Genomic DNA, 14,863 nt, shown 5'->3' on the forward strand with positions numbered 1-14,863 from the left:
GATCTTAGCTCAATTGGGAAAATAGTTATTCTCTTCTAGTCACCTTTCCCCTCAGCTTTGTTTAGGTAAACAGTAGTCTTATAATAGGTGAAAATCTGCTGAAGTACTATTTATTATTTTCAAGGTACTGACCAGACATTTTTACCTGGTCTTTTGTTTTATTCTGGGCATATTAGTGCTTGTGAACAAAAGAGCAAACAAGGATGGCTGTGGAGCAATCTCAAGTCCACCAAAAGCAAATAGAAACGTATATTTTTAGAGGCATTGACAGCTTTATATTGCTGTTTCCTAGAAGATGCATAGCAGAGGAAGAGCGGAAAGACATTCCTGTGAAACTCCATGACTCACAGAAATTGATCTGATTCAACAGTTAATGCAGCACAAAGATTGACCATGAACCAACATGCCCATAATTTAAAGGCTGTATACAGGGACACAGGATTTTCCCCCCTTTTAAAAGAACATTGTCCTCCTTCCTCTCCAGCCATTAATAAAACAATACTTTAAACAAACATGTTTTGCAAGTTTGGAAGTAGGTGCCTGTCACGTGTCATGCTGCCACTTTTATATCCCCCCACAATCACCCCACACAAAAGTAATTGGCCGAGAAGCCAGGGTGATCGTGGTGCCACCCTGGCATGACGGCATTACTCCGCTCACGCCAGGAGGGGGAGGAACCGGCTGGGGGCCTGCCTGCAACCAGGACCGTCCTTAAAGATGATCCCACTTATCGATTAAAAATTTGGTGTGATGTGATCCAATCTTCATTCTGAAAGTGTGGCTAGATGAAAAATGTTTGAGAACTACTGTCCTAAAGAAATTAAATGAGTTTGTCCTGCCTAATAAACCCCTAAGCACCCAGCTGCATCCTAAGCCAAGTTCTATCTGGCAGTTGAATTCTCACATTCTACCTTTTTACTCCCCATTCCCTCCTGGTTGGTTGTTTCTCCACCTTGCCATGATTGACTGTAGGGTCTCCAGGAGGATGATCCAACATCTATCCATCACAGGAGCACTCTCTGTGTCTTGTCTTTTCCCTTTCCCTTTCCCTTTCCTTTCATCCTTTCCCTTCCCTTCCCTTCCCTTCCCTTCCCTTCCTTCTTACTGACAGCTATGACCATGTCCTTTCATGTCATTGTGAAAATCCAGACAACTGATTCACTTTGCTCCTTATCTCTCAAGACAGGTAGCCATTGTATGTCATTGCGTGGACAGGCGGAGGATCCCCCCCAATCCAAGACCAGCTCCCACGTGGCGAGCCCCCCCCCCCCGTGGCCTGCCCAGCCCCCTGGAATCACGGGAAGTGGCTGGAAGGCCCCTGCCGCTGCCCCCACCCCCAAGGGGCTGAAATGGGGGGGGGAGAGAAAGCCGCATGATGCGGCAAGGCCTTCCTTGCGGCCCCCCCAGTCAGGCTAATGAGGGTTGGGCCCCAGTCTCACCTCTCCAGATGTAGGATGAATTCCAGCGATGTCCACTCACAAACCTCTGGAGCCGACTGTGATCCCACAATTAAGTTCCACCGTCTATTGTGTGGGTGGGGCAGAAACCTGCAGTTATCCAGCCGGGGGGGGGAGGGCGATGCCAGGAAAAACTGCTAGGAGCCGTGTAGGATCAGGGGTGCTGTACGCATCCATACAAAGTACCCCTCCCATTTGATATGGAGAGCGGTCATTCCTCCCACTTCTTGTTACACTCACCTACAGCAATGGTGAGTTCTGAAACTTTGCTGTTTGCATGTGATATTTCCCCCAATTAAAACAACAACATTCATGATGGGGTTTTTTCAATCAGTGCTGTGTACTTTAATATGAGAGGGATGGCCCACTAGGAAAACAGAATGAATGGCTTCCGCTTGTTGTTGTTAGACTGAGTGGTCTTTGATCTCTCCGTCTACTCTATAAATGGAACAACCTGGTTATTTATATGTGAATGAAAGCACTATTCTTTTCAGAACCCTGAGTTGCATAGAACTGTTAACATCTACAGACACACCAAATAACATGCTGCTTATACAATAATTACTGTATTTAATAAAATGGAAACAAAGCACTCTGCTGGTAATTTTGTTCTGTGGCTTCTGAACATATGAAAACAAGCCTTTATATTTGAGCACCAAAATTATGGACCATCTCCACAGAGTGGCAGACACCTATTATGACGTTATTGCATCTAACACCCAGTGTCTTCTTTTATGCATATCAGCGTACTTTGTAATCCTTATAATGGAAACTTGCATATGTTTAGTGAAATTTTTCAATTAAAAAAACTAAAAAGGAATAAATTGAGAATTAAACGATGGAAAAACAGAAACGTTGAATATGCTTTTAGCTTTATGGTTGGAATTCAATGTCACACCATGATACACATTTTGTCAGTGCAGATGTTTCAACCTGCCAGATGGAACAATCTCCCTCTCCTCTCCCTTTGCGCTATTCTGAGGGTTCTCCTGAGCCCCTGAGCCAATTTGCAGGTCTCTGGGGGGAATGAGAGGGAAAGCCCCATTGCACAAACAGAAGCCCTTGTGCAGGGCTTGTGCTGATGGGACTCATTTGGTGACCTACTGTATGGCAGCTCAAGTGAGGTAGAATTCAAAGCAAAATGTGGCCAAGCGCTTTAACAAATTAACAAACATTTCTGTTTCCTGTTTTAGTGTGGATGGAAAGCAATTATGGTCCTCTTCCAGTCTTTCACCTCTGATACATTTAGACATTTTAGGTACACCATAAAGCACTGCATTGTGTTCTTGCATTTCTTTGTGTTTCTGCCTCCTTTTTGTATTATATGCCCCGTAGGAATATAACAAGATTATAATGAATAATAGCAAGGGGAAACTGCAACCAAATGTGGAGTTACCTTGTTTAGGGATCCAGTCATGCACTTTTTTCAGGGTACTGTGTTCCATCACCCCTCCAACAGAGAAAAGCATGACAACATCCAACATTTTGTAACCACTGAGCATACTTGGTCACTACTGGACAATTTTTCATGGAGGCAGTTAGTATTCTGCATGCCCTGGGCATGTCCCCACTTGTTTCTCTCCAGCGTTGTTTTGGTCACAATCCTGACACCACTTGCTGGTTGAATTTATTATTGTAATGAGTGATGGATGGTGTTATGATATCATACTTGTTCTTTTCATTTTTGTCTTGTTCACAGCCACATCTAAGGATTCCTGCTGCTTTAGCATTCGAATAATGTTTCAGGTTCTGCACTGGAATAAATAAAGGCAGAGTTAAGTTTGCAGTTCAGATTGGGTTTGACTAGGACTTGAACGGAAAAGCAGATCAAGCCTCTCTCTCTCTCTCTCTCTCTCTCTCTCTCTCTCTCTCTCTCTCTCTCTTTCTCTCTCGCTCTTCCCGCCCCCCAAATTGGTCTTACTAGCTAGTCAAAACATTGAACATAGCTTTTCAGTTATCTTTTTACTACTACAGTGGTACCTCGGGTTACATACGCTTCAGGTTATATACACTTCAGGTTACAGACTCCGCTAACCCAGAAATAGTACCTTGGGTTAAGAACTTTGCTTCAGGATGAGAACAGAAATTGTGCTCCTGTGGTGCAGCGGCAGCAGGAGGCCCCATTAGCTTCAGATTAAGAGCAGGAGGCCCCAAGTGGTGCTTCAGATTAAGAACAGTTTCAGGTTAAGAACAGTTCTCTGGAATGAATTAAGTACTTAACCCGAGGTACCACTGTAATGTAAACTGAATTAGACTATAGATACACTTTGAATATTCCTTTCTCAGTCTACACATAGAATTTGATATTTTGAATACATGGCATAAGGACAGTGCAGAGGTAGCCTCCAGACATTGTAGATGTCAACTCCTGTCATCCCTGCCCAATGGTCATGTAGGCTGCAGCTGATGGGGGCTATTGTCCATAACTTATGGAAAACATCACTGTGGCTACTTCTAGAGTAGATGTTTGAGAAGGAGACACTCATGGACTTTAAAAGATGTGAGAATATATCCTCACCTGGTTATAGCCAGTGCCCCTCTTGGCTGCTGCCTCTCGCAAACTTCACACAGTCACAGAAACAAAGCACGAAAGTGATTTTTTCAAGATCAGATGGAAAGACTGGTAAAGTCACAATAGTTACAACAACTCTCAGCTTCAACTACTTAGTCAGCCCCTCTCAGATGTTTCTATCATGGGGCTGAGAGGTAATAAGAAACAGCCTGCCACTTTGCTCTCTCCTGGTATAACGCTTCCTTCATGAAGAGGCCACAATGAGTCTTAACTGTGAACATTGAGGTGAAGGTGGTTGTCCTTTGGTCTTTGATCTTCTCCCTCTGACATGCTTTTCATCTATTTGATTGTGCTTTTTGACAACTCTCTCTGTTTGAAATTGGAAGATTTAGCAAGGCTCATGCTATTATAGCAGTTGACCCCAGAGCAAAAGTAACAAAAGCCCTCGCAGCGACCAGCATTTTAAACATGGGAAACTCTCTGACTGTATGGTTGGTGCAATCCCATTTCTAACTGCTGGTAGCCTGAGATTACAATGTGGGATGCATATAAATGTCACACTTTTTTAATACAGCGAGAGGAAAGGAGGTTGGCATCATATTTCAGAAGTCTATCCATCACAAGTATCCATTTTGTCTTAGCATCAGTACAAAAACATCATGATTCATGCCAATGTTATGTTGATATAGATGAACAGATGGAGTAAATAATCTACTGGGGCACTTTCAGCTGCTTGCCATTTTGAGAAATGTAAATTGGACAATTCAGATTAAAAGAGGATCATCATTTTGTTCATACTGTTGCACAGTAGGAGATTGTCTTCCCCTTTAGAGCAATGCTCAAAACATTGTTTCCACGTGGTCAATGGGACGGATTAGGCTGATTATCTAAACATCTTTTGTAATAAAAGTTCTAGTACACATTGCTGCAGACCACCCCAATCTAAGAGTGGTGCAAGATTCCAGGCTAATGTTATGAGTTGGGTTGGGGGTAGGATGTATGTCTGAGCCCCCCTTCTAATTCCTAGATCCAGCATGGATTCAATTCCTGGAATAGCAAGACCAGTCTGGGAACAAAGAGGTCGGCTCTGTGGCAGAGGGCAAATGGGTGGTTCTCTCCCTCCCTCAACTGTCTGTTACTTAGAAAGAAAAAAGGTTGGGTTGAGTGATGAGTTAGGTGATCTAGAAGCGGCATGCAAAATCTGCAGGATGGAAAAGCAGAGAAGAGAGAGAGTGAGCCAGGCTGAAGCCCAGGACTTTGGCCATAGGAAAAGCAGAACTTCCTTTCGGTGTCAAGTCTGCAAACCCCTCCATTGTAGACTCAGGTTGTATATATGTGTAAACAAACCATATATCATAAAGACAGCCCAATGTCTCAAGTGGTGCAAGATACCAATGGGTTCCAGGTGCTTAAAAATGTAAAGGTAAAGGTACCCCTGCCTGTTCGGGCCAGTCTTGCCAGACTCTAGGGTTGTGCGCTCATCTCACTCTAGAGGCCGGGAGCCAGTGCTGTCCGCAGACACTTCTGGGTCACGTGGCCAGCGTGACAAGCTTCATCTGGCGAGCCAGCGCAGCACATGGAACGCCGTTTACCTTCTCGCTGGTAAGCGGTCCCTATTTATCTACTTGCACCTGGAGGTGCTTTCGAACTGCTAGGTTGGCAGGCGCTGGGACCGAACGATGGGAGCGCACCCCGCCGCGGGGATTCGAACCGCCGACCATGCGATCGGCAAGTCCTAGGCGCTGAGGTTTTACCCACAGCGCCACCCGCGTCCCATTGTCCACCGGCGTCCAGGTGCTTATACAGGGTTAAATGTTTCCTTTTGGAAATGAGGGACAGCCGACAATTCATTTAAAGTAGAGAGGAGTTCCCTTAGCACCTCTTTTCTTGTCTTGGGCTGCAGCTCCCTCCTTATATTGTTTTTTTGTGTTATCACCAGGTTGAGCACAGTGTTCCTTTTGAGTGAAGTCAGAGTAAATAATAGGAAACCATCCATATTTTACCACAACCATGCAGTGCACACTGGCATTTCTGTTAACAATGTTTTCTTTGTGTGTGTTTTTCCCAAAGTGACAAAACTATTTTGGGACCACTTCGCTGTTTTAAAAGCAACAGAAATGACTGAGCAGTTTGTGCAGTTGGTACTTGGGCTAGAAAAACAGAGATATTATTATTATTCCAAATCATAATTCAGTGTATGCTTTTCAGACCCTTCAAGGCAGAAGGGGAACACCAATCCTATTTTATTTTTATTTTATAAATTTAAGAACTAAGCACACACTACCTCTTTCCTGCCAGCTAATCCACTTAGAGGCATTTCCTGTGAAAGTACTCGAGGAAACAAAATACCTGTATGTAAGTTCTCCCACTGCTAACACTAATGTGGTTTTTTATTATTCTCAACCTACAACATCAAAGCTTCTTAAATAAATGGATTCCCTGCTATCTAAATCCTTTTTGTGCAAATAGCTCTATTAATCTAGATTTATTTTAATGAATACAAGCAAGAGAATGCATATGCAGGAACACTGAAGCACTTCTGTTATTAATTCTTAAAAACAATAGTAAAATCTTTCCTACAATATATGCTTTTCAAACACCTCACTTTTCCTTGTTAGAAGTACCCTGTAGCATTGTAGTGGCATATTATTATTATTATTATTATTATTATTCCTGCCCTCTCTCTCAAAGGAGCCCAGGGTGGCAATTTTTCCATTGTTGTCAAGAGATCGTTAATGATATAGGATGCAGTATTAGTTTGCCATGAAAAAAGTTTCTGTTTCTGTAGATTTAGGAATAGTCATAGAGCTGAGACATTTGAGCGTGTCTATTCCTTTCCTTTGGATCACCTTTAAAACCAGATCTGTTGAGAAGTAGTAAATGCAAGTGCTTCTTGACAGCTCATGCCATAGCAACTTCCCTGCAAACTTGTCCGCTTCAGATATTTTTTACCATAGTTCCCATCAGCCTCACCCAGCATGACAAATGGTCACCAGTGATGAAGCCTAGAATATCTGGAAGGAGCTAGGTTAGGAAAGCCTACCTTATAGCCATACCTGATTTTATTTTATCTTGAGTCTCAGACATATTTGGTGTTTTATTTACTATTTAAATTTTAGTATATTTTCCAAATATAACACAAGGAAAGAAACAATCCTTCAGTTCTATTCCACTTCCACTTCCCACAACAAATGCATCTTTCCAAATGCAGCTAGGTAATATAAGGTTAGCCAAAGCACTAATAGTTTTCATCATCTCCATTGAGGGGCCCATCCACTGTCCTTTCCAGGCATGGTCCATGCATTAGAACTTTCTTTCCATTTTTGCTCCAGAGCTTTCCACGCCAAAACCCAGTTTTTAAAGTTGAACAGGAGAATCCAACCAATATGCTGTTCACTGCACTACAGCTTTAAATAGGAAAAAAATGCTTGGGACATTGAGCTTTAAAATATGGACCTGTGCCTGGAAAGAGGGCGCAAAGGGTAAGTGTGGATAAGCTCTGACTGAATAATTGGTTATATAATAGAGAAAGAAAATAAACAAAAACGTTCCCTGTAGTGAGAAATTAAAATGAGGCTTCTCTTTTCTTTCTTCTTTTGAAGGCTGGGTTGCATTCCTGTCTTAACTAGAAAGTGCTGGGTTCTTAGGTAGTGAAGTAATTCTGTTTAACGTGGAAAGGGTAATCCTAGACAATTAAACTAGCATTTGCTGGACAGAAAAAAATATTGAGAATCCTATGATTTGTCAACTGCCATTGTCAGCTGTGGGTTCCCCCTATAATCCTATGTCTCAGAGCATGCAAGGACCTTTTGCCCTTGGCCCATCCTTTGCTGAAGGGAAGAAGTCTTTGTAACAGAAGACATTTGTGGGAAATGTGGGTAGGAATGCAAAAGTAGAGGCTAGAACTGAAGACACTGTAGTGGGCAATAGTCATGGGGCTGTGAAGCTGTGAAGAGCAGTTGGAGAGATTGTACCTGGTCACTGCCCCTTCATTGTTGTTGTTTAGTGGTTTAGTCGTGTCTGACTCTTCGTGACCCCATGGACCAGAGCACGCCAGGCACTCCTGTCTTCCACTGCCTCCCACAGTTTGGTCAAACTCATGTTAGTGGCTTCAAGAACACTGCCCAACCATCTCGTCCTCTGTCGTCCCCTTCTCCTTGTGCCTCAATCTTTCCCAACATCAGGGTCTTCTCCAGGCAGTCTTCATGAAAAAAACTAAGATCATGGCCACTGGGCCCATCACCTCCTGGCAAATAGAAGGGGAATAAATGGAGGCAGTAAAATATTTTACATTCTTGGGCTCCATGAGCACTGCAGATTGTGACAGCAGTCACGAAATTAAAAGATGCCTGCTTCTTGGGAGAAAAGCAATGGCAAACCCCTTCATTATAGTGCACAAAATACTGAAGATGCCCATGTAAATGCAAGAGGCCATAAAGAACAACTCTCATTACTGATAAAAAGAAAGAAAGAGGAAAGAAACATTTTTGGAAGGAAAAAAATCAGGCTTACTTAACAGCCATTTACAGTTTCCATATAAACTTTTGTAGTCATATCCTGTAACAATTGGCATTTGTTTTTTAACTCACTGGCACTGATACAAATTTGCAGAATGGAAAGGTTGTGAAAGCTATTCCGTAACCCTAACAGAGAAATAGAAAGGTATTGAATGAAGTGAGCCAACAAAATTACATAAAAACAACACCTCACCCAAAGCAAAACACCAATGTTGGGATACACTGTGTAATTAAATCTACCCACAAGGACAAAATCAATGCAGTCAGTCAGAAATACACCACATGTGACTTTTATTTATTCTGCTTTATCAAGCTTAATTGATGTGTGTTGGGGAAGGATTCTCAGTAGCAGGAACAAAAAGTCTTATGGTGGCAGTCTCTCAAGGTTTTCCCAATGTCTGTTTATGATAACTAAGAATAATTCATTGTTGAGTGCCTTTCATGTAGTGGCAGAATAACTCTAATTCGCAGCTTCCACATGGTTGGTCATTAATCGCACATTGTCATCCTTCTATTGGGAGAGGCACTGGGCAAAAATCCATCCAGCTGGCACTTTCTTGACTAGATGTGTCAGTTCTGTTTTCAGCTAGGAGTCAACATGCCATCACTAACTGGCTAACATAAATGACACCTCTTGGCATTTTCCAAATAGGATTTCTCCTAATTCAAATGTAGACATAAAAATGAGGCATTGGTGTGTTCTGAAGTCAGAGGATAATATCTGCATGAGAATACCAAAAGAGAAGTGTATTACACTGGTACAGAAACAGTGTACCAGCACGTTCTTAGGTCCACTTCAAGGTCCTGGCTAACCTATAAAGCCCAGATCAGTCTGGCTACTGGATATTCATAGATGCCTGTTTCCAAATGAATCTCTCTGCACCTCATGTTCTGCTGAGGCAGCCCTGCTTTTGATTTCATGCTGCTCCAAGGCTTCCAGGAGAAGCAGGGCCTTCTGGAGTGCTATTCTGGAGCTATAGAACCATGCTTCCCCATGTGCTATGTAAAATGATGGGTTTGGAGAAACACATGGTAGAGAAGTGAGAGCAGCATTTTATGTCCCAGTGTTAAGGCTTCAAAAGAACTTTAATCTGATTGGGTTTCAGTAACAATGGTTCCCTTGCTGGATATATTGTTGGCTTTGGAACTGAGTTAGAAATGTGAGACTAGGAATGCATAGCCTCCAACACTTCTCCGATGAAAATAGGGTTATCATCATCATCATCATCATCATCATCATCATCATTTCTTCTTCTTCTCTGCCCAACATACATAAAAACATAATATAACATAAAACATAAAAAATCTTCCCTTTAGATATCTTCTATACTATACCCTCTCTATACCCTCCAACATTTCTCCTATGCCAATGGGGATGTCCTAAGGAAAAGTGGGACATTCCAGGATGAAATCAGAAGCTGGAATGGCTTCTGTAAATCTAGGACTGTCACTGGAAAATTCAGGACTGTCACTTGGAAGGTCTGGGAATGTGAAGCTTCATGGGGTGGGGTGGTAATGGGCTTTTCAGAATGGGGGTACGGGATAGAATTGTGATTCTGTAAATGAAATGTGGCTCTTGAATTCAGAACTACCATTAATGGCTGGATGCTTTGAGACATAAGGTCACTGATGTTGTGGAAGTGTGGTAAAATCCTCTTCATTATTTGTAGAGTTAGATACAACCCACTATACCAAGGAAGTATATGCACATCATGGTATGTTGATAATTGGTAAATGGGTTACCTGTATTCATCAACAAAGTGTTCAGATTTGTGCTAACTTGTGCTCATAGAACAGCTCTCAAGATGTCTGGTATTACAGGATGTCTGGTATACTACAGCATAGAACACATTCAAGTTCCTAAAGAAAACCCTTACGTGTAAAGGTGCAGACTGTTTAAGACCGTTCTATTCACTCCCCTGTTGTTTCTTTTTTTAATTCCATCCAATTAGAAGCTAATCTCTACCTCGCTGCAGGCTGGTAAATGTTGCATTTCAGTGCAAAACTAGCTGGGCACTTTCATTTCTTGTAATTACAAGACATAATTACTTTGGTGCTTTCTTAGACTTGGTCTTATTAAATATTTTTGTTGTTGAATTTCATAGTTTTTATGTTTTCACTCTTTTTATGCTAAAATAAAAGATAACTCCCAGGAGCATAAGAATTAGATTCTTAAACCCTTTGGAGCATTTATATGTATATAATATATAATACATCCTGATAAAATGAAGGAGACAGCAGCACATATGAAAATGTAGTGTGTATAAGTAAAAGACAAGAGTTAAAATTATTGATCTGACACGTATATAGTTTTCTCCCTCCCAGCCACTATAGAGGCAAAATCAAATCTGGGAAGTGGGAAATACAAACTCCATTTTAATTAAGGCCTAGGAAATGCATGCATACTGAGAAGCGTCATTTCCTTATGGGGAGAATGGAGTTGTAGTCGTCTTTGCCTTCTGAACTGAGCTAGTAAGCAGAGAAAGCTATCTGTTAAACATTTTAAATAGCCATGTGAGTGGAAAAGCCCTTAGAAAGGAAGATGGCAGTACTGCATGGCTCAGAAGCTGCATATACTGTAGCAGGCAGTACTTTATCCGGAGATAGCTAACCCATATGGAAAAGGAAGATAAATAAAACAAGAACATGTTATTAACTCACCTGTGAACAAAAGATGCAATGAAAACCCAAGAGCAGTTTCAACATTTCAAGTACCAAATCCAATTCTACAGTGTGATCTATATTCAGGCTGAGTTGCAGGGCAACCACTGAAGCTCTGTTCCGTTACCCAGCCCAGCTTTTACCTGTGATTATTTCTGAATTTCTCTACTCCAGAGCTAAAGCAAAATTGCTCTAAAGCATTCTGAAAACAATGACCACCAGTAGCACAAAAAAGAATAGGACATCAGGATTAGAATTAGAATTATCAGAAATATAGAATAGGGCCTTCTGACCTAGGGTGTAAGGCTATTTCAATCATGTACATACCATGTGTGTGTGTGTGATGTAATAAGCATGGGAAATCCACTATTTGTGGGAATTACTGCATGACCCCAAGAACTTTTATTTGGGAGTAAAGTTTCCACGGATCTTAAACTGAACAATGTGGTGATTAGGATCATCAGCAGATGCTGAGTCACTGTTCATCCAATACTTTCTCTGTATCCCAGCAGTATACAGATAAAATAATAGATAACACATGGCTACAATTCATAAAAACAATTAAAAATAAGATGGATGGAACTACCTGCTTAGCACCATATTAAATACAACCCAAGCTATCAAAAAAAAATAGTAAAGCAAATATTAAGTAATTTTTCCTGCAAATCTTGGGGTTCCTCAAATCTGTTGTTATCTGCCTCATTTGTAAGCATGTGTGATATTGTCTGGGTTGCAGAAGAAACCACTGATCAGAGGACTGACCAATATTAGGTTCATTTGTAGAAAAAAAAATGGAGTTAAATGCAGTTGTTTGAGAATTGTCTGGACCATTAAGCTTTGATGGGGGGGGGGATGTTTCAGGTGAATCAGTCCTTAGAATTAGCAGAATCTATGGCAATTAATACTCCAGTCCAGTAGCTGAAACTAGCAAGATTCTCACTAAGTACTTGGAAAAGCTTCAGGCTTTTTCTCTTATGTGCAATAGCTGCTCCATGGTTATATATGCAGTCTGTGAATCCAAGCGACAACTGTGAACAGGTAAATTAGAAGTGATAAATGTACCTTCTTTGTGTGTTTCTATAAAACTGAGGGAAACAATCGGGTAATAGACACTTAAAGGTTTTTTTAAAAAAAATAAAATAAAGCACAACCTTCAACACATACTTGCTCTGAAGTGAGAAGAAACAGAGAAAATGAGGGAGAAGAAACTATCAAGATATGAGACTCTGCGTTGAAAAAGAGCATGCTAATGTTCCACATTTGCATAAGACATTTGCAGGGAAATAAATGCAGAGGGGTGAAACAAGGATTTATAATGCCTCACATTTTTTCCCGTTCATCCTGGCACTATGGGGAACTGATCATAAATGAAATACTTTCTTTTCTCTTCCCCCATGCCCTCTCTTCTTTTAGGAAAAAAAAATCTAGGAAAATGTTACTGCACGTTTTATGCATGAAAAAGCTAAGTGTTTTTGAAATTGATAAAGGTGGTGCAGTTCTGTCTATTTGCAAAACAAGACTCCAGTGACTATAGTTTCATGCAAATCTTATCAGCCAAGTGTCAATATCCCATGCTTGTGATATTTGACACACCTGCTGTGCACTCACTAGAAAACCGTGGCAAGCTTTTCTCCAGAAACTGTCATGCTGGGGGATGGGGAGGGATAAAAGAAATGGAGGGCAAATAGTATTTTGTACTGTACCATTCCAACTAAGCATATTTGCTCCCTGGGATGTGCTTGGTTTAAATAGCCCTGGCTCTGGAAATGTACACTGTCAGGAAAGCAGCTTGTAAAAAATAGTGCTCCCATAAGACATAAGTTTACAGGCCTGTGTATGTTTTCTCAGAAGTAAGTCCCAAAGTATTGAAGCTGTCCCTCCTGCCCCCAATGCCCCCTCAGCAGCCCTGGTATCAGGGCCAAGCTGGAAAGGAAAGGGAGGGGATGGCTGGGTTTCACATTTTATTCCATCTTTAAAGAGATCCTTCCCTGCAACTTTCTCAGCAATCTGACATTCTGGTTTGAATCTGCCTAATTCAGGCATAGGGATATTGTAGATGTTGTGGAACTCCACTTCCATTCATCCCTGACCATTAGAATAAGGCTAAAGAAGTCCATCAAAGAGAGAGAGAAAGTATTTTTAGTAAAGTGTGTTCTGTAAGTAACTTCACCAAGAGGGCTATTTTGCAAGTATAATCACAACTTGTAAATATTTAATATTTTCCTACAATTGAAATCAGGTATGGATACAGCTGAGACTCTGCAGCTAGAAGGAGAATAAAATAAAGAAAACCACACACACAAGGCAGACAGATGACAGAGTACTGTCTGCCCAGTGTGTCCTGGTAGGAATGTTGGAGGATTCATGAAAATGGGAGCAGAAATTGCCAATATTTGCTTATTTCTCCCACATCTGGAATGGAATCAATCCAATGCTGCTGTTGTTCTTGGTCTTTGAATGATATGTAATTGATTACCTCCCCACTCCCAATTTGCATTGCATCTGTTTTTCATCTCAATGGCTGGATTTTGCATTGAAATGAATGGTGTGGAATCACATAATGGTGATGTAATTAATTACATAATTCTTTTTGGTAAAGTTCCACCACAGCAGCCTGAAGGATGAATAAATGTAGTTGCTGACAGAAGCTGAACTGCAGCAGAACAGAAACAGGGCTGCATGTGATGAATGTGGGTCAGAAGAGAAATTGATGCCTTCTTGCAATTCTAGTTTTCATTCCCAGTTTGATATTTCTATAGGGCTTGGACAGAACAGTAAACATAAAAGTGGCAGTGCTCAGGAGCTAAGTTTATTCAGTTTCTAATTTTAGTTTTATCTGAGTTTTGTAATAGTGTGGGGATTTCCATACTGTGTGGCAAGATGAAGCTGATACATTTAAAAAGCCAGTAGTGAGCAGCTGGTATCTAAAGTAAGGTCTTTATGGATCCTTGGCCTTGGGAATCCTACTATGCTATTGGAGAAAATTGGGGTAGAAGTCACTGTAGTGCTGAATAAATAATTCTTCCAGTTTTGACAGCAATGATCACTTATTGGAAGGCATTGAGAATCAGAATCTATGTTCTACCTGAAATCATCCTTGTTGATATGGAAAAGAGATTTATTTTCCCACTCCCAAAGCAGTTGACTGACACTGGCAACACATGCAAACCTTAAGCAGTTTTCTGGCGTGCTTCCATACCCAGACCACATTTCTTTTCCTGACCTAAAATGTAGTTTCAGCAATGTATATGTTTATTTAAATGTATGCTTTCATCAATACATAAAGTGATAAAGTAGGTTCTTACATTATCAGTGTAGGACGGGTGAACAGGAAATCAATTTTATTCTCTTTTATACCAGTGTAATTAAACTGATGGAAAGGATTAAGAAACTGCTTTGTTAAATTAAAGTGCTCTTATTGCATTGCTTGATTATTCTTCCAAAACAAGAGAAAATAAGGATGAGTTTACATGCATTTTCAAATAAAACTGGAGAACATTTGCCATTAGTAAATCTTCCATATTGCATGTAATTGGCTACTTAAATGAAAATGAAGACTTTAAATTAACTTTCTCAAGCTGATGGGGTTTTTGGTAGAAGAACTTATCAGCTAATTAAGAGGGAAAACAAAAATAGGACCAGACTAGCATTTTATGCTTTAAAAAACATGGATTTAATAATTTGCTTTGTTTCTATGCCAGCAAAAATGAAACTTT

The 14,863-nt window shown here is 40.8% G+C and overlaps 1 protein-coding gene across 7 annotated transcripts in view; it reads right to left on the reverse strand.

The window, feature by feature from the left end:
* The window catches only part of LOC310841014 (uncharacterized protein), a 44,575-nt gene extending 43,070 nt beyond the window's left edge, over positions 1-1,505 (reverse strand). For all 7 annotated transcript variants that reach the window (XR_014562261.1, XR_014562262.1, XM_083731545.1 and 4 more), the window contains exon 1: positions 1,440-1,505. The gene's annotated coding sequence lies outside the window, so the exon portion shown is untranslated. The remainder of the gene's footprint in view (positions 1-1,439) is intronic.
* Between the last annotated feature and the right edge of the window lie 13,358 nt (positions 1,506-14,863).

The sequence above is a fragment of the Podarcis gaigeae genome (genome assembly GCF_964106915.1).
Source record: "Podarcis gaigeae genome assembly, chromosome: 3".
NCBI classification, from domain to species: Eukaryota; Metazoa; Chordata; class Lepidosauria; order Squamata; family Lacertidae; genus Podarcis; species Podarcis gaigeae.